The sequence below is a fragment of the Palaemon carinicauda genome, chromosome 14, assembly GCF_036898095.1.
Source record: "Palaemon carinicauda isolate YSFRI2023 chromosome 14, ASM3689809v2, whole genome shotgun sequence".
Classification (NCBI taxonomy): domain Eukaryota; kingdom Metazoa; phylum Arthropoda; class Malacostraca; order Decapoda; family Palaemonidae; genus Palaemon; species Palaemon carinicauda.
This window is the reverse complement of record NC_090738.1, coordinates 47,450,782-47,471,881: the sequence shown is the minus strand read 5'-3', so window position 1 is coordinate 47,471,881 and position 21,100 is coordinate 47,450,782. Positions and strand designations below refer to the sequence as shown.

Sequence of the window (21,100 nt, the reverse complement as noted above, 5' to 3'; positions counted from 1 at the left end):
AACCAAGCTGAAGCGAACATGTGGCTTTATCTGTAGAGAAGCCGATGTTTTTACTAAAGGCATGGATCTCACTGACCCTTTTAGCCGAAGCCAAGCACACCAAAAAAAGCGTCTTGAGGGTGAGATCCTTCAGGGAGGCTGAATGCAATGGCTCAAACCTGTCGGACATTAGGAACCTTAGGACCACGTCTAAGTTCCAACCAGGAGTTGACATACGACGCTCCTTAGAGGTCTCGAAGGACTTAAGGAGATCTTGGAGATCTTTATTATTGGACAGATCCAAGCCTCTATGTCTGAACACAGAAGCCAACATGCTCCTGTAGCCCTTAATAGTGGGAGCAGAGAGGGAGCGAACATTTCTCAGATGCAGGAGAAAGTCTGCAATTTGGGCTACAGAGGTACTGGAAGAGGAAATGGATGATGACTTGCACCAATCTCTAAAGACCTCCCACTTCGACTGGTAGACCTTGATGGTAGATGTTCTCCTAGCCCTCGCGATCGCTCTGGCTGCCTCCTTCGAAAATCCTCGAGCTCTTGAGAGTCTTTCGATAGTCTGAAGGCAGTCAGACGAAGCGCGGGGAGGCTTTGATGAAGACTCCTTACGAGGGGCTGCCGTAAGAGATCCATCCTTAAAGGCAGACTCCTTGGAACGTCTACCAGCCATTGAAGTACCACTCTCTCGCGGGCCAGAGGGGAGCAACCAACGTCAACCTTGTCCCTTCGTGAGAGGCGAACTTCTGCAGCACCCTGTTGATGATCTTGAACGGCGGGAATGCGTACGCGTCCAGGTGAGACCAGTCCAGCAGAAAAGCATCTATGTGGGCCGCCTCTGGATCTGGGACTGGAGAGCAATAGGTCGGGAGCCTTTTGGTCAACGAGGTCGCAAAGAGGTCTATGGTGGGTTGACCCCAAGCCATCCAAAGACTCTTGCACACGTCCTTGTGGAGGGTCCATTCTGTGGGGATCACCTGACCTCTCCGACTGAGACAGTCCGCCAAGACGTTCAATTCCCCCTGGATGAATCTTGTCAACAGTGAGATGCCTCGATCTTTTGACCAGATGAGGAGGTCCCTTGCGATGACGAACAGTGTGTGGGAGTGAGTGCCTCCTTGCTTGGAGATGTACGCCAAGGCTGTGGTGTTGTCCGAATTCACTTCTACCACTTTGTTTCGTAGAAGACTCTCGAAACTCGTCAAGGCCAAGTGAACAGCCAACAGCTCCTTGCAGTTGATGTGCAGGCTCCTCTGATCCGACGTCCAAAGACCCGAACATTCCAGACCGTCCAGAGTCGCTCCCCAACCCAAATCCGACGCGTCTGAGAATAACACGTGGTTTGGGTTCTTGACCGCCAGGGACAGACCCTCTCGAAGACTTATGTTGCTGTCCCACCAGTTCAGGCACGTTTTTACTGGCTCGGAGATCGGGATTGAAATAGCTTCCAAAGTCTTGCCCTTGTTCCAATGGGAGTCTAGATGGAACTGGAGAGGGCGAAGGTGAAGTCTCCCTAGAGAGATAAATTGTTCCAGGGATGACAAGAGTCCCTAGGAGGCTCATCCAACTTCTCACTGAGCAACGGTCTTTTCTCAGCATGAGGCGGACTTTGAGCAAGGCTTGATCTATCCTGGTGGCAGACGGAAAAGCCCGAAAAGCTAGACTGCGAATCTCCATCCCCAAATAGAGAATCGTCTGGGAGGGATTCAGTTGATGAGACTTTTCTAAGTTCACTAGCAGTCCCAACTCTTTGCAAGATCCAACGTCCATTGAAGGTCCTGCAGACAGCGATGACGGGACGACGCACATTCTTGTATACAAACCTTAGATACGGTTGAGAATCCGGGTGTATAGGAATGTGGAAGTACGCATCCTGCAGGTCGAGAGAGACCATCCAGTCTCCCTCTCTGACCGCTGCTAGGACGGACTTCGTGGTCTCCATCGTAAATTTTGTTTTTACAACAAAAACGTTGAGCGCACTGACATCCAGCACTGGCCTCCAACCTCCTGTATGCTTTGGGACTAGGAAGAGATGGTTGTAAAATCCCGGTGATTGAAGGTCCGAGATTTTCACCACCGCTCCCTTCTCTAGCAACTGAGACACCTGCTGATGTAGAGCTTGTCTCCTTGACTCCTCTCGATACCTGGGAGAGAGGTCTAAAGGAACTGTTACTAGAGGAGGTCTGCGTACAAAAGGTATTTTGTACCCCTCCTTGAGCAACAACACAGACTCTCGGTCTGCACCCCTCTTCTCCCAGGCCTGCCAGAAGTTGTTCAGTCTGGCCCCTACCGCTGTCTGAGGACGTGGGCAGTCAGACTCTGCCACGGGAGGACTTGGATCCTCTCCTCTTGCCTCTTTTTCCGTCGGCACGAGCGCCTCCCCTGCTGGGGGCTCTGCCACGAAAGGGCGGGATAAACCTAGTCGCTGGGGTATCGATCCTGGGCCTCACAACATAAGACGAAGAAGGAGCTCCCTTGCGAGCAGAAGTAGCCATCAGGTCATGTGTATCCTTCTGCACCAGAGAAGCCGCAATATCCTTGATCAACTGCTGAGGAAACAAGGCAGATGACAACGGGGCAAAGAGAAGCTCCGACCTTTGGCAGGGAGTTACTCCTGCCGAAAGGAACGAGCAAAGAGTCTCCCTCTTCTTCAGGACTCCTGCCGTAAAGGTAGCGGCGAGCTCATTAGAGCCATCACGGATGGCTTTGTCCATGCAGGACATAATAAGCACGGAAACATCACGGTCGGCCGACGAGATCTTCCTGCTTAAGGCTCCTAGCGACCAATCTAAGAAGTTAAAAACTTCGAAGGCCCTGTAAACCCCTTTGAGGAGATGGTCAAGGTCCGAGGAGGACCAGTAAACTTTAGAGCGTCTCATGGCCAGGCGACGGGGAGAGTCTACGAGGCTTGAGAAGTCTCCCTGGGCAGAGGCAGGAACTCCCAAGCCGAGAACTTCTCCCGTGTCATACCAGACGCTCGCTCTAGAAGCCAGTTTAAAAGGAGGGAAAGCAAAGGCTGTCTTCCCCAAACTCCTCCTGGTGATCAACCAGTCGCCTAGCAAACGTAAAGCTCTCTTAGAAGAGCGAGAGAGCACTAGCTTAGTAAACGAAGGCTTCGAAGTAGCTAGGCCTAGCGTAAATTCTGACGGAGGCGAACGAGGAGCAGCAGTTACAAAATGGTCCGGAAAAAGATCCTTAAAAATCAGCATGATTTTTTTAAAGTCCATAGAGGGCTGAGCAGCTTTAGGCTCCTCTCCGTCTGACAAAGTCCCCAAAGGAATATCAGTAGGAGGGGGATCAGCAACTTCCTCATCTGAAGGAACCTCGTCCGACAATTGCCGAGTCTCATGAAAAGGAGAGACCTGCCGCGGCGGCAACGCTTGACAGGCAATGTCAACAAGCAAAGGAGCAGCAGTAGCAGTAGAGGAAGCGACGTCACGCCGCTGCTGAAAGGACTGAAATCCTTGTGACTGACCAACAACAACAACTGAAGTTGATTGACGCTTGACGTCACGTCGGAACTGCCTTGACTGCATAGACTGATCAGGCAAAACAACCTCCGACTGCGGTGATTGACGCTCAACGTCACGTCGAGGCAACGGAGCCGGTCGGCGAACGTCAGGTCGGGGCTGCGGCGGCAGCGGCTGAACGTCAACACGAGACTGCGGCAGCGGCTGAACGTCAACACGAGACTGCGGCAGCGGCTGAAAGTCAACACGAGACTGCAGCGAGGGAGGATCCATGTCACGTGACTGACGTGAAAAACTACTGACATCACGTTTCAAAGTACAAGAAACGTCAGCACTAACGTCAAACGGACGAGTAAATACTTGTTTGGGCGGCTGACGGCCAGAGTCTCGTTCAGCGTAACGGCGACTCGAAAGCGAAGGATCATCGTGAACCTGCTCAACGTCATACTCCTCCATAAGGGAGGCAAGCTTAGTCTGCATGTCCCGCAGGACAACCCATTTAGGATCAACGGGAGTCGGAACGGGCCGAGACGACGGTAACGTCTGTGTTGGCAAAACATTGCCTTTACCGCGACCCTCGGACCCCGTGTTACGCTTGCGTTTAATAGGCGAACAGTCTTCCGACGACTGCAAAGGGTCAGAGCTGTCCCAATGGCTACAGCCAGGACGCTGGACCTGTCCTGAAGGGACTGATTTTCGCTTCAAGGGTCTAGAAACCTTGCGCCAAGGTTTCTTTTGCGAAAAGTCTTCGGATGACGAGGAGAACACAGTCTCACCCGTCTTATGGTAAGGGCGATCTTGACGAGAAACGTCCAATACCAAAGAGGGAACGTCTTTACGTTGGTTAAAGCCTCTCGTCCCCTTAAGTCCTACGACATTACTTCTCCCTGGTGCAGGGGAGCCTGAAAGAGGTCTCGGACTAGGGGAGCGACAAGCACGAACAGACGAACCCTCGGTCGCAACACTAAATACACTTTGCGCACTTATCACTTTATCACTACGATTTTCTGATTTAACACTCTGACACTTCAATAACTTCACATCTGACATGAGTTGGTTACGGTCCGATGCTAAGGACTCAACTTTTTTGCCTAAAGCTTGAATCGCAAGAAACATATCCCGCATGGACGGTTCATGAGTGCTAGTAGGGGGTTCAGGAACAACTACTACAGGGGAAGGATTAGGTTCAGGGGCATGGGAGGAGGAAAATTCCAACGACCTAGAGGAGCTTCTCCTCACCCTATCTCTCTCCAGCTTACGAGTATATTTATCATATTCAAGCCAGTCGAATTCCGACAAGACCACGCACTCATCACACCGATCTCCTAATTGGCAGGATTTACCCCGGCAATTAGAACAAATGGTATGTGGGTCGAGAGAGGCCTTGGGAAGACGTTTGTTACAATCCCTCGCATTACACTTGCGAAATTTAGGTCCAGGGATAGGAGAAGGGTCAGCCATATTGAACAATCAGAGAAAATCCAAAACAAATCCAAAGTCATCAACAATAAACACTAGCCAAAAAAGGGTTTCAAGAGTTTTAATTGAAGAAAAAACACCCGTCACAACGAAAGCTCAAAAACAACCAAAATAAAGCACTTCACCAAAAAGGACGAAAACTCAAGGTCATCAGCGAGCGGAATCAACTTGTCGATAAGACCGACAGAGAAGAACTGGAGATGTTGACAAGTATATGCGGTATCTGGCCGATAGTCGGCGCTGGTGGTCACACCCGCAACCTTCATGGCGATCGCTCGCGAGTTTTTGGTTTCTGTCAAGCCGTCCGAGACGTCAGCTATTATATATTCACCGGCTAAGTTTACTATTTAAAAGATATGAATGTTCCTTACATACATAGATGTTTCCCAATGCCTACCTCACGGGAAGCATTGGGGACGTATAAAAGTATAAAATTATAACTATACTAGGTTACAAAAGGGAAATGGTTATTACCAGCAGAGGATGAGGCCAGCTTGCAGAGAGACGCATAGCATTGTTCCCCAAGAGAGTGGAAGATGAAAAAAGAAAGGAGCCAGTCATTCTTATTCATTCATCCCAGACTCAACTAGGGTAACCAATGCTCTTAACCATCTGCAACTTGTCCAACAAGGAGCCCGAGGTATTCTTAAACTATTTGTTGTGCAGCCACCACAGGACCAACAGAGAACGTATTGAGTCTTCTGTGGGTCATGTCTTGCAAATAGTGAGTGGTGAAGGTCGTCTGACGGTTCCAATGCCCGCTTGTAACACCTGCAACACTAAAAAGTTGCATTTAAACGCCAGGAGCGTACTGATGCCCGACATCGTGAGCCCTAGGTTGTCGAGCTGGAGGAGGGTCAGGATTTAGAGCAGAGTCTATGACCTTGCAAACCCATGATGAAATGGTGTTTTTGGTGACCCTTCTCTTAATTCTACCAGTGCTGACAAAGAGGGCTTACAGCTGGGGGCGAGTTGCTGCAGTGCATTTAAGATATCTCAAATTTCTCACTGGGCATAGTAATAACTGAACTGGGTCATTGGTTACAGAGCATAGACTCTTAATCTGAAAGGGAACAAATCTAGGGTCCAGTGGCCCCCAATTTTGAGTCTTTGCAATGAACTTAGGGACGAAACTGAGTATCACCTCCCCCTCATCACCTTGAATGGGTTATGTTGTATGAGAGATCATGAAGTTCACCGATTCTCTCTGTAGAGGCTAAAGCGAGCAGGAACATCGTAATCAAAGTGTGATTACAGTCAGTTGCATGGCACAATGGTTCGTAGGGAGGACGTTTCAAGGACCTCAAGACACGAACCACATTCCAAGGAGGAGGTCTTAATTCCGATTGGGGACAAGTGATCTCATAACTCCGTATGCGTAAGGAAAGATCAAAAGAAGAGGAAAGGTCTACGCCATTCAGTTTCAAGGCTAGGCTTAAGGCTGAGTGATAGGCTTTTACCACCGAGACTGAAAGGAGTTTTCCTCCAGAAGGTGTACGAGAAACTTCGCTATTACTGAAATAGTGGCATCAAGGGGAGAGATACCCCTTCCACAACACCAACCACAGAAGACTGTCCACTATGCCTGGTATACCGAGGCTGAGGATCTTTGTAAGTGTCCAGACATCCTTCTCTTTTGAGAAGTTTCTCTGAGAGAGGAGAAGATGATAGTCTCCAGGCATATAGCCGCAGAGACGGGACAGCCTTGTGAAAGATGTCCACATGTGGTTGTTTGAGTAGCTCTTGTCATGGAGATAGTTGTCTTTGGAGATCTACTAAGAGTTGAAGGTCCAGAAACCATTCTGCATGATGCTATAGCAGAGCTATGAGGGTCAATATTAGATTGTTGCATGCTCTGGTCTTGATGAGCATTTTTCTCATCAGAAAGTATGAGGGAAAGGCGTACTCATCAATGTTGTCCCAACATTGTTGGAATACATATTGCCATAGAGCCATAGGGTCGGAACTGGGAAGCAATATAGCGGGAGCCTGAAATTCAGAAACGTCGCAAATAGATCCACAGTCGGGGAACCCAACAAAGTCAGAATTATGTTGGCTATCACAGGATTCGAAGACCATTCAGAGCCCACTACAGTATCTGAATCGATCTGTTCAAGTTGTCTGTGAGCACATTCCTCTTGCCAGGAATACGGTGAGCTGATAGGGTCAGCAAATGTTCTTCTGTCCATCTTAGTATCTCTATTGCTAGATGGCATAGGGGCTACAAAAAGGTACCACCTTGTCTGTTTATGAAAGCCACCACTGCACTGCTGTCACTCATTAGCACTATAGAGTGACCCACCAGCAACAGATAGAACTGCTGGAGAGCTAGAAAGGCTGCTTTCATCTCTAAGAGATTTAAGTGCTGGTACCTTTCGGAATCGGACCAAAAGCCTGAGGCTGTGTGATGCAGAAAGTGGGGGCCCCATCCTTCTTTTGATGCGTCTGTGTATAGCATTAAGTCCAAAGGAGGGACGAGAAGATCTAGTCCTTTGAGGAGGTTCTTTTCTGCCACCCACCACTGAAGATCCGTCACTTGATCCTGTCCTATAGGGACTAAGATGTCCAGTGAGTCGTTGTGTTGATTCCAGACAGACTTTAGCTGCCATTGCAGGGATCTCATCCTGAGGCATCTGTTGGTAACCAGAGGAATCAGAGAAGTTAGGTGGCCTGGGAGGCATAACCACTGCCGGGCTGCAAGATCTTCCCGTCTGAGGAAGGGTCTTGCAACTTCTCTCAGCCTGTGTACTGTACTCTGTCTTGCAACTTCTCTCAGCCTGTGTACTGTACTCTATCGTCTGATGGAAAGACGACAGAGGCTCAGGATGGTGAGAAGGCTCGTTGTCAGCAGTAGGCTGTCGTACATGCGTAGAGGGGCCAGGAGAGGAAGAGAGAAGGACCTCACAGACATCAAGGGCGTCACCTGCCGAAGGAACTGGCGAAGTCTCTCTCCTTGCCCCACACTGAAGGAGCTGAAGCAGAGCTTCTTTGGAAGGTGGAGCAGATACTCCCAGGGATGGCCACGCCTGTAGCACATCTGGAAGAGAGAATGGTGACAACCCCTCAGTACCCCGAGGTTGCCTTGGAGTTAGTTGGTCAGTGCTCCTACTTGACTGCCCTCTGGAGGAAGGCAAGCGAGGAGGATCTTTGGAGAGAGATACAGGAGGGCAAGAAGAAGAAGCCCAAGGTCTCTTTGCCCATGAAGAGGACCCTGGCGGAGAGAGAGCTCTCTTGGCCTTAATCTTCCTGTGACGCCCAAAATTCTCCCACTGGGAGGTAGGCGACTCCTTACACTTTTCGCAGGGAGAACCCTGCTTGCAGTGACATCCCCTGCATGTCTGGCACAGCGAATGGGGTTCAACATGCACCGACGACATGAAGGTGCTGCATGAGCGCCCTTCGCGACCAGGGCAGGTACGCATGGAAGCATCAAAAAAGGAACAGTCACACTTGAGAATAGGAAAAGGAATGGCTTGAAGCAATTAGTCTGGCCAAGCCAAAAGGAAAAAGTGACGTAGTTCACTGATGAGTATGTAGATACAGGTGCCTGGGAGGTACACAGCCACACCTTACCCTCCCCGCTATAGCTGTCAGGTAGGGTTGCCACCTTGCATTGAGTCTAACAGCTAAGATTCCAGCTTTGCTGAAAGATAATCCCTATAAATAATGTTAGGTTTGTTAGTGAAGGAACAAACACAAATTATTTTCAAAATCTGTTCATTTACATACAGTATACTGTACTGTACAAACCTACCATCCTTTAAAACAGGCTCACTCATTAGTAGAAGGAAATCTCCTAGAACCAAAACTGGAAGGTTCTTTTCTTTCCTTGAAAAGTCAGTCTTCATGACTGAGTGAGGAAAATGACCCCAGCAACCTCCACACAGCTATTCACTGGGATGAATAAGATGTTAGGGACTGGCCACTGCCAGGCTATGTAATCCAGCAATCCGTCTTGGACGAAGCCCCCTCCCCATGTACAGGAGATTTCGGAGAACCTTTATACAAGTACGAAGTGTATGATGAGGATAGGAGATTTACTTCGCAAATCTCATCTGTGAAGAACAGTTCCTTGGTTATGAAGCTTACAACATAATTGTCCAATCTAGCATAAATTAGCCACTGTTGCTACAGAGAAGCTCTGACAGGATAAACGCCCCTTCTACGACACTAAATGTAAAAGATATGGCAATTTTGGCTTCAATGAGTCCTCTCGAGACCTCAACAAGAAGTCAGCAAATAGGGATACCGTACCATTAAGCCTGCAGCCTTCTGAGAGCCACCCAAGTTATTCCGAGATCCAACATTATCAACACTTGGTTGATCAGTCAGCTAATGAGGCTGGAGAGGAAAGGCTCAAGATTCCTAGTTATTCCATGGGTGTTGGAATGCGTCCTTAAACAATGCCCATGTGGTAATCAGGTTGATCATCGGTGAACATCAAAGGGCAAGAAACTTATTTGCCACACAAGGATGTAGTGTAGGGACCACTCTCTTCCTACAAGCTGCTACTGATGATTTGAGCATGTCCAAAAGGACAGTATATTCCTCTTGCCTAGAATATACCAGGCTGAAAGTTTCACTGCAATGTATGTTGTCTAATGTACATCTGCTTTGTCAACTCACAAAGGTAACACAAAAGAGAGCTTCTTCACATTGACGTATGCTATTGGAATGCTTTTGATACAAAATCTAGATACTGCTCTCCTCTATCCAAACTCCAGAGGCTACTATAGTCCATTTCTTTTAGCGATGCATATTTGTACCGACTCGCAGCGGTGCCCTTTTAGCTCGGAAAAGTTTCGAGATCGCTGATTGGTTGGAATTATCTCGTCCAACCAATCAGCGATCCGGAAACTTTTCCGAGCTAAAAGGGCACCGCTGCGAGTCGGTGCAAATATGCATCGCTAAAAGAAATGGACTATAGGTCCTCCAGGCGCACACACCCCACCCATCCTTTGATGAGTCTGATAACAGAAGTATGTATGGAGGTAGCCAGTCTAGTGTGATTCCCTTGGTGAAGTTCTTGTTATCCAGCCCCAAGGTGAAATCCTCCCATACCTCCCCATCCACTAGAACTGGATGGGTGGGGAGACGCCTGACTGCTGACAAGTGATACTTCAGACACCACTAAAATTAATTCTAGTAGACACCAGTAGGGTGAGATGGCCTAAAAGACTTTGCCAAAGCTGATCAGGCAGTTCGCTCTTGAATAAGAACAGTTGCACTACTGTTGTGTCTACCACCATGCCCACATACTTCATCCACTACTTGGATGCGAGATTCAACTTTTCACAGTTTATTACAATCCCTACATCACAACAAAAAGAAAGACTAGACAGTCTTGATACTTTAGTAACAGCTTCTCAGAGGAAGCCAGAATCAAACAATCATTGAGATACCATGATATATGCATCCCATGTGAATGAGCCCAAGCTGACACCACCTAAGAAACAGAGGACAGTCCGAAGCACAGTATCTTGAACAAGTAGACTACGCAATTGAGTATGTAGTGAAATACATCCAAGAGGACTGATGGATGGATACTAGTAAGTACAGTATGCATCTTTCAGATCCACTAAAAGTATGAAGCCTTCCTCTCTGACGGAAAACAGTATGGAACGCAATATTTCTATCTTGGACGCAGTCTGGGGAACAAACAGTTCAGGGGAGAGAGAGAACACTCGCCATCCTTGGCTCTGCCCCGTATTGCTGCCAAGTTACTCGATGGTATGACCGGGAAACCCCTATTTGCAGTAGATGGAGGATGGGATTGAAACCATCAATATTCCCCTCCTCCCCCCCTGCCTCCTAGATATGGCTAGGTTGAGGTCCTCAAATTAGTGATGCAAGAGCTTGGTCCTTTCCTGAAGGAAGAGACAGCTGGGATTCCCAGTCAGAGTCTGAAGAAGACCTAAGCCTTCTTAATCCTCGATCCCAATGGCAAGGCCATCACCGAAACTTGGCTGCAGTCCCATTTAAAGTTTTAACCTTCCCTGTACCTCACTTTAACCTTAATTGGATTGTAGCTGGGACTTGAGGGTTGGTGATGGCGTGAAAGTTTGAGTAAAGAACTCAGGTTTGTATGGTTAGGAAAAATATAAATTATTTTCAAAATCTGTCATTTATTCCTACACAAATACAAACCATTGTTCTTTACTATAACAGACTCATCCTTAGGCGGGAGGAATTCCCCTTTCCAACTGGCTGGAAACTAATCGGGAATCTCAAACTTAGCACATAATGTTTCAGTCAGGATCTGAGCCATGAAAGGTAAATGGGTAATATGGCCCGTGCAATCCTAAGATAGCTTGCACTAGACCTCTCAGAGCTATAACCAAAGCACAAAGCGTAGGCATCGTAGAAGGCTGTGTTATGCAGTAGAAAGTTTTGCTCAGTTACATCACATACCCCCTTGTAACGAATGTAGGGAAAAAGATCTGAGTGCTTATGTACTCGGCAGCTGAAAGCAAAATGAGATTATCTATCTCTAGAACAAGTACAGCTGGCAAGGCTTCTGAGATTGTAACTGAAGAGAGAGGAAGAGTGATGGGAAAAGAAGGCCAGTTACTCATCGTTTTCATAGACTTGATCGTAACCTTAACCCTTATTTTACAGATACTGGTCCTTTTAAGGAGCCGAGGAAGCTATATCAGCTGATGAGCAGCAACAACAGGCCCCAGAGTAAACATGTCCATAGTGCTGTGGGTCAAATCCCACAGGTAATGGACAGTGAAGGTGTTCTGTCATTTCCAGACCCCTGCCCAGAGAACCTGTATCACACAGAAGCTTTTCTTGAAAGCCCAAGAGGTAGCAATGCCTTTAACGTTGTGCGCTTCCACTCGTGATCTCAACATACATGAGGACTCTAAGGAACGGGAAATTAATTCCCTAGTACATTTCAAGTAGTTCCTCAATCCCCTAATAGGACACCGTGGGAGTTGATCAGGGTCCTGGGTTACCTCCCAAAGACTAAAAACTTGAAAAGATGAAAACTTAGCGTCCAACAATGATGATGATGTATTTTGGGTTTTTGCAACAAACTCGGGGACTAAGTTTAGCGAGACCTGTCTCCAACCCCCTAAATGGGTGTTGTCGAAAAAAACCCCAAGCAGTTCACTAACTTGTGTCTTCAGGGTAAGGTCCCTGTCAGACACATGCCTGAAGGGTTCGTAGGGTGCCCTCTTCAAAGAGACCAGAACTTGAATCCTGTTTAAAGAAGGAAGGCTAACCTTCACTGGAGGCCAAGACTGCTCAAAGGTCTATATGATAATAGAAATCTTTTCTGAGGAAGAAATATTTACCCTGTAAAGTCTAAAGAATTGGCTGAAGGCCGAGCAACAGCCTTTTACCGCAGAAACGTTGTTGAGTCTCTTCCTAGGAAGGTAATACAAGAAGACTGTGATTATTGGAATACAGTCGAGGCATCGAGTGGAGAGACACTCCTTGAACAACCATCAACGACTAAAGAAGGCTCGTTTGATTGGTAGACAACAGTTGAGGATTTTCAGAGGCATCCAGACAGCTGCTAAGCAGTCTCTCTGATAGAAGAGATACTGTATAACCTCCAGATGAGAAGATATAGGGATTCCACTATGCCATGGAAAATCCTGCCGTGGGGCTATCGCAGAAATTGTAGAAGGTGTGAGATTTCCCTAGAGATCTCTACTAGGCAATAGAGTAAATCTTCATACCACTCTGTATGGCTGCAATGGAACTATCAATGACATAATGAGATTGTGTTACTCTTATCCTGTTGAGCACTTTCCTTAACATGCATTAGTTCAGAACGGCAGAAAAACATAAGCATCGAGGCTGTACCTGGGATGTTGAAAAGTGTCCTCGAACACCGCTGAAGGATGCAACTGGAGAGCATTAAAATGATAAATTCGGAGATAATTTGTATTTTTCCCTAACTAATCCAAACCTGGAGTTATTTATTTGAATTACCTTTCGGTGAAGCTGGCAGGTAGCCGTTAGACTTAAAGTGCGAGATGGCAACCCTGCCTAACCGCTTGATTAGGTAGGCTGGGGGGTACCAGCAACCTCTATATGTACTCTCACAGCTGTGAGCTATGTCACTTTTGATTGCGGGCAGGACTTCTGAGGGACAGGTGATGGTGGGCCAATTTATGTAAATAACTCAAGCTTTGCTAACACTCCCCAGGCGGTAAACGGCACTGGAGGTTTAGCTGAACGCCTGTCTGAGGGACGGTCAGTCTCATGATCAGGTTCATTCCGAGGTCGTTTAGGTGAAGGTCGGGTAGAGGAGCTACGCGCTGATAGGCTGCACGAACGCCTTCCTCTATCTCTAGACGAGGAACGTCTAGACCTAGATTGTGAATGCGCAGTTCGCGATCGTGAACAAGCTGTTCGTGAACGGGAGCATCTAGCTCTTGTTCGAGGATGGCGTGAGCGTCGTGAATGCCTAGCTCGCGAACGCGAGCATTGGCCACGCAAACATGAACGTTGTTCTCGTGAACACGCCCTCATAAACAGGAGCGTCATCCTTGCGAGCCTTGTCCTCGTGATCTAGAACGCGAGCATATGGACCTAAGTCTAGACTGGGATGCTCGTGATAGTGCAGGGCGCGATCGCGAAACTTCTCCTTGTGAAGAGGAACGCCTCCGAGGAGAGCGTTGAGACCGAAGGTTTCGTAAGCATGAAGCTCTAGGGCAAGAACACCTTCCAGAAGAAGAGCGTTCGGACCATGATAACCTACGATCCAGTTGATCTTCAGATCATCGCAAATGGCAATCAAGGGAAGTTTCCAGGAAGGAGAGGCAACGGCAAGGCTCGTCCTTTCGCGCTGCTGCTGGTAGAAGCGCTGGTCCCCGGAAGATCATCAACTGCAACCGACAGGTTCCTGTGGGAAGAAACAGAAGGTTGGAGGTCACAGCACGACGAGGTCCCAGGATGGCGAATAGGGTCGTCATCAGCAGGAGGCCGTTGGAGGGGCCCATGCGAGCGATCGCTTCGTCCGCATGTGGAAGGTCCAGGAGAGGACCACAGATGGACTTCGCACAACTCCAGAGAATGATATATTGAAGGCTCTGGCGAAGGGTACTCCCTAGCACCGCACTGAAAGAGATGCAGAAGTTCTTCCCTCAAAGGGGGTTCCGTAATCCCTAAGGTTGGCCACATCTGCAGTACATCTGAAAGGGAGAAAGGCTCCCCTGCAGCTGGAGGTGAAGTTGCTCTTCTCGGAGAAGCAAATAACCCCCCAGTACCCCATTCCTGAGAGAAATAAAGTGAAAAATTTGATTATTGGCCCAACCGTACCTCTTCCAGCTAAAAACAAAGAGAAGATCTTCTGAGAGATGAAAGGGAGGGACTTCTTGCCTATGGTCATTACCTCTCGTGATTTCAAAGGCCATTCCAGCTCATACTGAAAACTAATCCATATTCAAAGGAACAAATGTTTGTATACACGTAGGAACAAATTCCACAGATGAGCACCTCCAGATGCTTCCACTGGTTGTTGTTCATTTAAAAGTAGTTTTCCAAGAGATTAAGAGTAAATTAATACTGTATGCAAAATGTACTTATGCTGCCTACTTCGGTCCTACAATTTACGTTATTTTCACAATGTTTGAAAATGTTTTGTTCCTGCTCCAACTTCAAGCATTTCCCAACTCTAAATTTACCATATGAAAATTGTTTTAGGTGAAATTGGGATTTTGCTTGGTTATGGTGAAAAATTTGGGTGTACTGATAGATTGCAATTTGTCAATGAGGGATCAAATAGTGAACACAGTGAAAGTGTGTAATTATCACTTGAGAAACATAGCATTTATTAGAAAATATTTAACACAGGGCAGTACAAAAATTTTAGTGATGAATCACGTAATATCAAGGCTTGATTATTGCAATTCTCTGTACTATAAATTGCCCAATACACTACTAAGAAAGCTTCAAAATGTGCAAAACCGAGCGGCTAGACTGATAAAAGGCATTAAACCTCGGGAGAGAATAACTCCTGCACTGATCAATCTACATTGGTTACCTGTTAAGGCTAGAATTGAATTTAAAATTTGTTTGATGACTCACAAAGCACTTACAAGTGATAAGCCTAAATATCTTAGTGATTGCTTGGTCCCCTACCCTGAAGCTACCAGCGCCGCTGTAAGAGTTAGACATGCTGATGACCCACAGAGACTATTCGAAATTAGTGTGAATCATGCAATAGGAGGAAGAACGTTCAGTTATGCTGCACTGAGACTCTTCAACGACCTTCCACTCGATAACAAGAATAGCAAAAATGTGGCAGCTTTCAAGAAAAACCTGAAGACTTATCTTTTTATAAAGTGTTATGATAGTGACCTGAAAACTATTAAGCCTGAATACAAATGCTAGCGAAATAACTGATAATGATACAGAGCAAAATATTAACTGGAAAGAAATTATTTTCACACACCAAGGCCCACCTGAACAGACCTGTAGTGTCTGACAGACGACGAGAAATAAACCCGTAAAAGTAATCTGGTCGATTTGACAAATTTGTAAAAAACTTTAGCTGTTTAATAGGGATTATCCTTTCAGCTTCACCAAAAGGATAGTTCCTATTAAATAGCATAATATTTGTTTATTGTTGGAACAAACTGTATTCTATTCTACTCTCCAGTCATACTGATAATTTGAATTTTAATGTTAGCTGAGGCTGAATTCTAATGTAAAAATATGGGTCCCTTTTGAAGAAAACGGGAGTTTTCCCATAGGAAAACCCAAATGTCAAAGTACCCTAAAATTCCGAAAAAAAAATTGGCCTGCATTGCTACTTTATAGATACAACATAGCTATGAAAATAAGAACATACTCAGTCTAGGTATTTTTGTAATGCTTTTCTGGCACTAGCTCGCCTATGATATAAACATAGCCTACCCATCCCTTATGATCAGGGTTAAGATAGGTTAGGTAACAATTGAAACTTGTGGGCAAAAAATACTGCATGAACAATTGAGTTACTCTGTCACAAATAGACTAATTTTGGATACTTCAAATAAAACGAAACGAAATTCAAACTCAGCTGAGCTTAACTATGGGGACCAAAAGTAACCAATAATCCTTTATGAGTTATTTAAGTGTTCCAGTTGTACTTCTAAGTGTTCAGAACAATTCTAATGACGATTACAGTTGGAAAACCACACTTTTCAAGTTATAAAGACCCCCATCTAACTAGTAATGTCCTCTTATGCATCACTACTAAACAGTGGTCTAGGTCTAGCCTGACAATATCAGTGTAAAACCTAAGCTTGGCCTATCCCATGTCTACGTGATATTACGAACAATATTTTTCACTTTGTGGCTAAAGTATAAAAAAGTCAAATCTTTTGTTGCATTACATATAGTTTTGAATCTCGGTCAAAGCACAATCATGAGTCACACTGGGCCAGAGCGCTTAAATTGACACTTGTTTGGCAAAGTGGTTGCTAAACCTCGCCCATAATCAACCCAACCCGGATGCAGGGCCTCTACGGCCATATGGAATGATTTACAACAACATTATATTTCCAAATCACTCTAGGAATTTTATATATTTCATCATTCGCCAAATTTTGCTCTCATAACTATGACATCATCATTAAAAACAAATGATTTTCGTACCTGACAACACCGCCATCTTACTACTTTCACACCCAAAACATTACTACCGTCAGTTTAAAAACGAGTTATATTATCGTGAAACTTATAATATTTTCTGAGTATTTTATAAGAATTGAAGAATTTATTAAGCTTTAATCATCCTATATATTTATATTTAATTATAAATTCTTAATATCTATGGAATTTTTAATAAAATGTGTTCAAAATTCCCTATTATGTGAGCCGTGAACTATTCTTTGTATTTCAGGGTTATGATATTGAATAACCTAAGTGTAGTAGTAAAGTGACGTCCCCTAGGTAAGGCTACTATTTGTTTTTACAATTTAGGTCAGTTTCTAGATGTGTCAGATATAATGACAGTATGCATATACATAAACATTACCTGTGTTACAAAATGATAAGTTCTTTTCTTGAATTTAGTACTACTGTAGCTTAATTAAGCTTCACTAGGCTAGATACTACCGCTGGACAGTTACGGGGTCCTTTGACTGGCCAGACAGAAATATATTGAATCCTTTTCTCTGGTTACGGTTCATTTTCCCCTTGCATACACACACGCACACACACACACCGAATAGTCTGGCCTATTCTTTACATATTCTCCTCTGTCCTCATGCACACATAACACTGAGATTACCAAACAATTCTTCTTCACCCAATTGGTTAACTAATGCAATAGTAATTGTTCAGTGGCTACTTTCCTCTTGGTAAGGGTAGACGAGACTCTTAAGCTATGGTAAGCAACTCTTCTAGGAGAAGGACACTCCAAAATCAAACCATTGTTCTCTAGTCTTGGGTAGTACCATAGCCTCTGTACCATGGTCTTCCACTGTCTTGGGTTAGAGTTGTCTTGCTTGAGGGTACACTCGGGCACACTTCTATTTAGTTTCTCTTCCTCTTGTTTTGTTAAAGTTTGTATAGTTTATATAGGAAATATTTATTTTAATGTTACTATTCTTTGAATATTTAATTTTTCCTTGTTTCCTTTCCTCACTGGGCTATTTTCCCTGTTGGGGCCCCTGGGCTTATAGCATCCTGCTTTCCCAACTAGGGTTGTAGCTTACCATTTAATAATAATAATAATCAGATGCTCCACCCTAAAGGTTAGCTGATACTCCTTCATGCAAGTATTGTAAGTTGATAGTCTTTATTAGGCTTCCCAACCAGAGAACACTTTGAACTATTGATTGTTTTGTAGGTGTTTTATTTAAAGGCTAAAAGAACATTGCTCTAATGTTTTATTGGTAGCCTGTGGTGAGTATTGGTCATTGGTAATTTAGACCCTATTGAAATGAATGGTTTTTCTATTTTAGAGTCATATGTGTAGATGCTATAATAATCCTACCCCTTAAGCCTTAATAGTACATTAGAAATTTGACAAATTTATTCAGATTTCATTTTCATTAATTGTATATTTATCACGTCTTAACAAATGCAATAAATGTTTAATGATAATCATTCATTTCAGTTAAATACAATAAATGTTTAAAGAGAATTATTCATTTAAATCAAAAGTTAATTCTAAGTAGAGCTCTAAATTATGTACAGTATATTCTTATTTTATACAGCAATAAAATAAGTATTATGTCTATTGGTAAGTATGAAATTATAAGAAATTTCATAAAAGTCAGATATCCAAAGGGTTTTATATGCATTTGTTCTTACACGAATACAAACCATCATCCTTTAATATGAAAATTGATGTAAACACAGCTGGAACTCGGCAGTTAAACCCTACAACGAGGTATTGGCCATAGCCGGTAGTTTGTGGTCGGCTGCAGTGATGCTCCGCCCCTCCTGCCGGACCACTAAACAGTCACTCTGATTCTTGCTGCTGACTTGCACAGACCTACTATCGGCATCAATGAAACTTGGCTTGCTAAAACTTTTCTTCTTTTTCTTTTTTTAGGTGTGCATGTGTGTGCTTCAGTATGCAAATGGCAGACATTCGAACCTTCCCGGGGGTGATGACAAAGTATGGCACCTTTATATGTAGAATGGAGGTTGATCCTCATTCTTTGTACCCTTTGTGTAAGTGGTACATTTGCCTTATGGAGTCCCCCTGTGAGGAATGTAGGGAGTGGTCACCCTTCCACTGGTAGCAGTATGGCAAGAAGCAGAAGGCAAAGCGAGATTCCTCCTCAAGGCCGAGGAAATTGGCTAGACATAACCCTTCCTCCCACAGTACTCTGTCCTCTGGCCCTTCCGTCGGCCTCTTAGGGAGGCAAGTCGGAGATGGGTGGTGCCTAATTAACAACTAGATGAATCTAGAGGCTAAGAGACTTCTGTTTCCCCTAGCGGAACAGAGAGTCCTTGCTCTGGGAGGAGTCTTTGATTTTAGATGTTCCTGTTGATGATGCCATTTAACACCCTGGTTGTTCTTGAGGTTGGAGGGATCACTCTCTATAGAAATGTTTTGATTTCACGCTGATTCCCCAAAGTTGCCAATTAGCTCCTGGTTATGGCTAATTCTTCCTTTGCCGACGCAAGTCTGGCCTATTCTTTACAAAGTCTCCATTTCTCATATACCCGAAGATTGGCCTGAGAGCTCAACAGAGAGAGGCATGAGCTCTCCCTCTGTAAAGAGACCTCATCATTTGTCTCTAGAATATGAGTGTACAGTACTTGCTCTCGCTTAAAGACGGAGTTGCGTGCATCTTCCCCTTTTACGCATCCTTGAGAGTAAGATCCTACCAAATGAGCTGAAGGATTGGAATGTTACTCTATTAATGCCACTTCCCTAGATGTTGTCTTTGGACAGCATGCTCAAGATCTGTACGCACACCAGATCCTTGATACTAACATGCAAATGAAAACTTGTAATCCTTCGGGTTCGCCTCAACACTCTTCGATAGAGTACAATTTTAGTGCATAGAAACATATCGTTAGCAAGCATGGGAGCTCCCCTTCAATGCGCTCACACCGATGAACCTAGGAGTGGAACACATGTTGAGACAGCATTCAAGCATAAGGATTTGCATCCATTGATTACTGTGCCGCACTTTCCTCTAGGGGAAAGAAACTTTGCAATTTTGAGAAATCGTCTAGGGTGTGAATAGTGCTTTAATGATGAACCTGCTCCTTGGAAGCACTCCAGGTGTAATATCGCCACCTGTTATTCCTGATAGGCACAAAGGTGCGCACAAGTCCATAATTCGTACGTATTCTCAGCGTAGTCTGTTGACTGTACTGTAATGGAGCACAGGGAATCTACTCCTTTGGGAATAACTAGACAACCCTCTAATGGTACAGAGGCTATGGCACTACCCAAGGCTAAAGAACAATGGTTTGATTTTTTAGTGTACTTCTCTTAGAGGAGCTGCTAACCATAGCTAAAGAGTCTCTTCTGCCCTTACCAAGTTGAAAGTAGTCTGAACAATTATAGTGCAGTAGTTAACCCCTTCGTGATAAAGAATTTTTTGAATAGCATAGCATTGTCAGGTGTATGAGGAATTGAGACTTTGTAAAGGATAGGCCAGACTTGTGTAGGCAAAGGAAATATTAGCCATAACCAGAGAGGGATCCAATATACACTAGTACTATCTAGCCAGTCATAGGACCCAATAACTCTCCAACAGTAGTATCTCAACCAGTAGCTGGTACCTTGGCCAACCTACTACCTAGATCCTCCCAAACTCCCAAAGGGAGGTGGCAGACGGCCTTGCCTCCCCTCGTTCTTCACATAGGAGGCGAAGGAGCCACGCAGTAAAATTCAGAAGGGTGACCACAAGACCAGTGTCCAACCTAGATCTGGTGCCTTCTGACAAGTTGTTGATTCCCGACCCCTCTTAGCAACGACCGTTTATTGTACACGAGAGGGATGACAAGAGACAAGATTTTTCCTCTACAAATGTCTACCAGGCTAAGTGGGCCATCTTCTGCGATTGATATTGTAGAAGGGGTATTTCTCCAGTCAGAGCATCCTTAGCACAGATCATGGATTTCCTCATCTTCCTTCACTGAGAGAAGCGTCTCTCAGTTGCAGCCGTATGGTCTATCAACTGAAGGGCTTTGACCTCTCCACTTTCTTAGAGTTATTTTTGCTTGTGAGGAGCTTCAAGCAGACTTTCCCACCCCGAGATCTCGGGAGTGGGTCAAAACCTTAGTACTGTACTCACGGCTTTGATGCATACCCCGTTTGAACCTTTGAGGAGATTGTCAGACAGATCTGACTCTCAAGAATGTCTTTCTGGTAGTGTTAGCATCAGCAAAAATTGTGAGTGATTTGCACAGTTTCCCTTATGTGGTCACCCATGCTCATGTATGGAAGGAAGTTTCCTCTAGTGGCACATGACCCCAGGTTCAAGTCCTTCTCCATCTCCTCCCTCTGGGAGACGTCAGGTGGTGATGAAGACCTGATGCCCGTGTCCCGTGAGTGTTCTGTGGTGCTATTGCTATTTCAAAAAGATCTGATAACTCAGACCTGAGGTACTGTAGGAGACTTTTCATTAACACTGGGAGGTCCAAGAAAGAGGTGTCAAGGAACACGGTCTCTTTTTGGCTTCGTGAGACGATCCGTAGAGCCTAAATCTCAACTGATGAGACAGTCATGGTGC

At 45.2% G+C, this 21,100-nt stretch overlaps 2 protein-coding genes across 5 annotated transcripts in view; one reads left to right on the top strand and one right to left on the bottom strand.

The window, feature by feature from the left end:
* dia (diaphanous related formin 1) overlaps positions 1-16,592 on the bottom strand; it is a 299,177-nt gene extending 282,585 nt beyond the window's left edge. For 2 of the 3 annotated variants that reach the window (XM_068387086.1, XM_068387090.1), the window contains exon 1: positions 16,545-16,592. The gene's annotated coding sequence lies outside the window, so the exon portion shown is untranslated. Of the gene's footprint in view, positions 1-16,282; positions 16,402-16,544 lie in introns of those variants that run through there. The other variant, XM_068387088.1, reaches the window with a different exon arrangement.
* Positions 16,593-16,770: 178 nt separating this feature from the next.
* LOC137653187 (uncharacterized) overlaps positions 16,771-21,100 on the top strand; it is a 50,247-nt gene continuing 45,917 nt past the window's right edge. The window contains exon 1 of one of the 2 annotated variants that reach the window (XM_068386569.1): positions 16,771-16,841. The gene's annotated coding sequence lies outside the window, so the exon portion shown is untranslated. Of the gene's footprint in view, positions 16,872-21,100 lie in introns of both variants that reach the window. The other variant, XM_068386570.1, reaches the window with a different exon arrangement.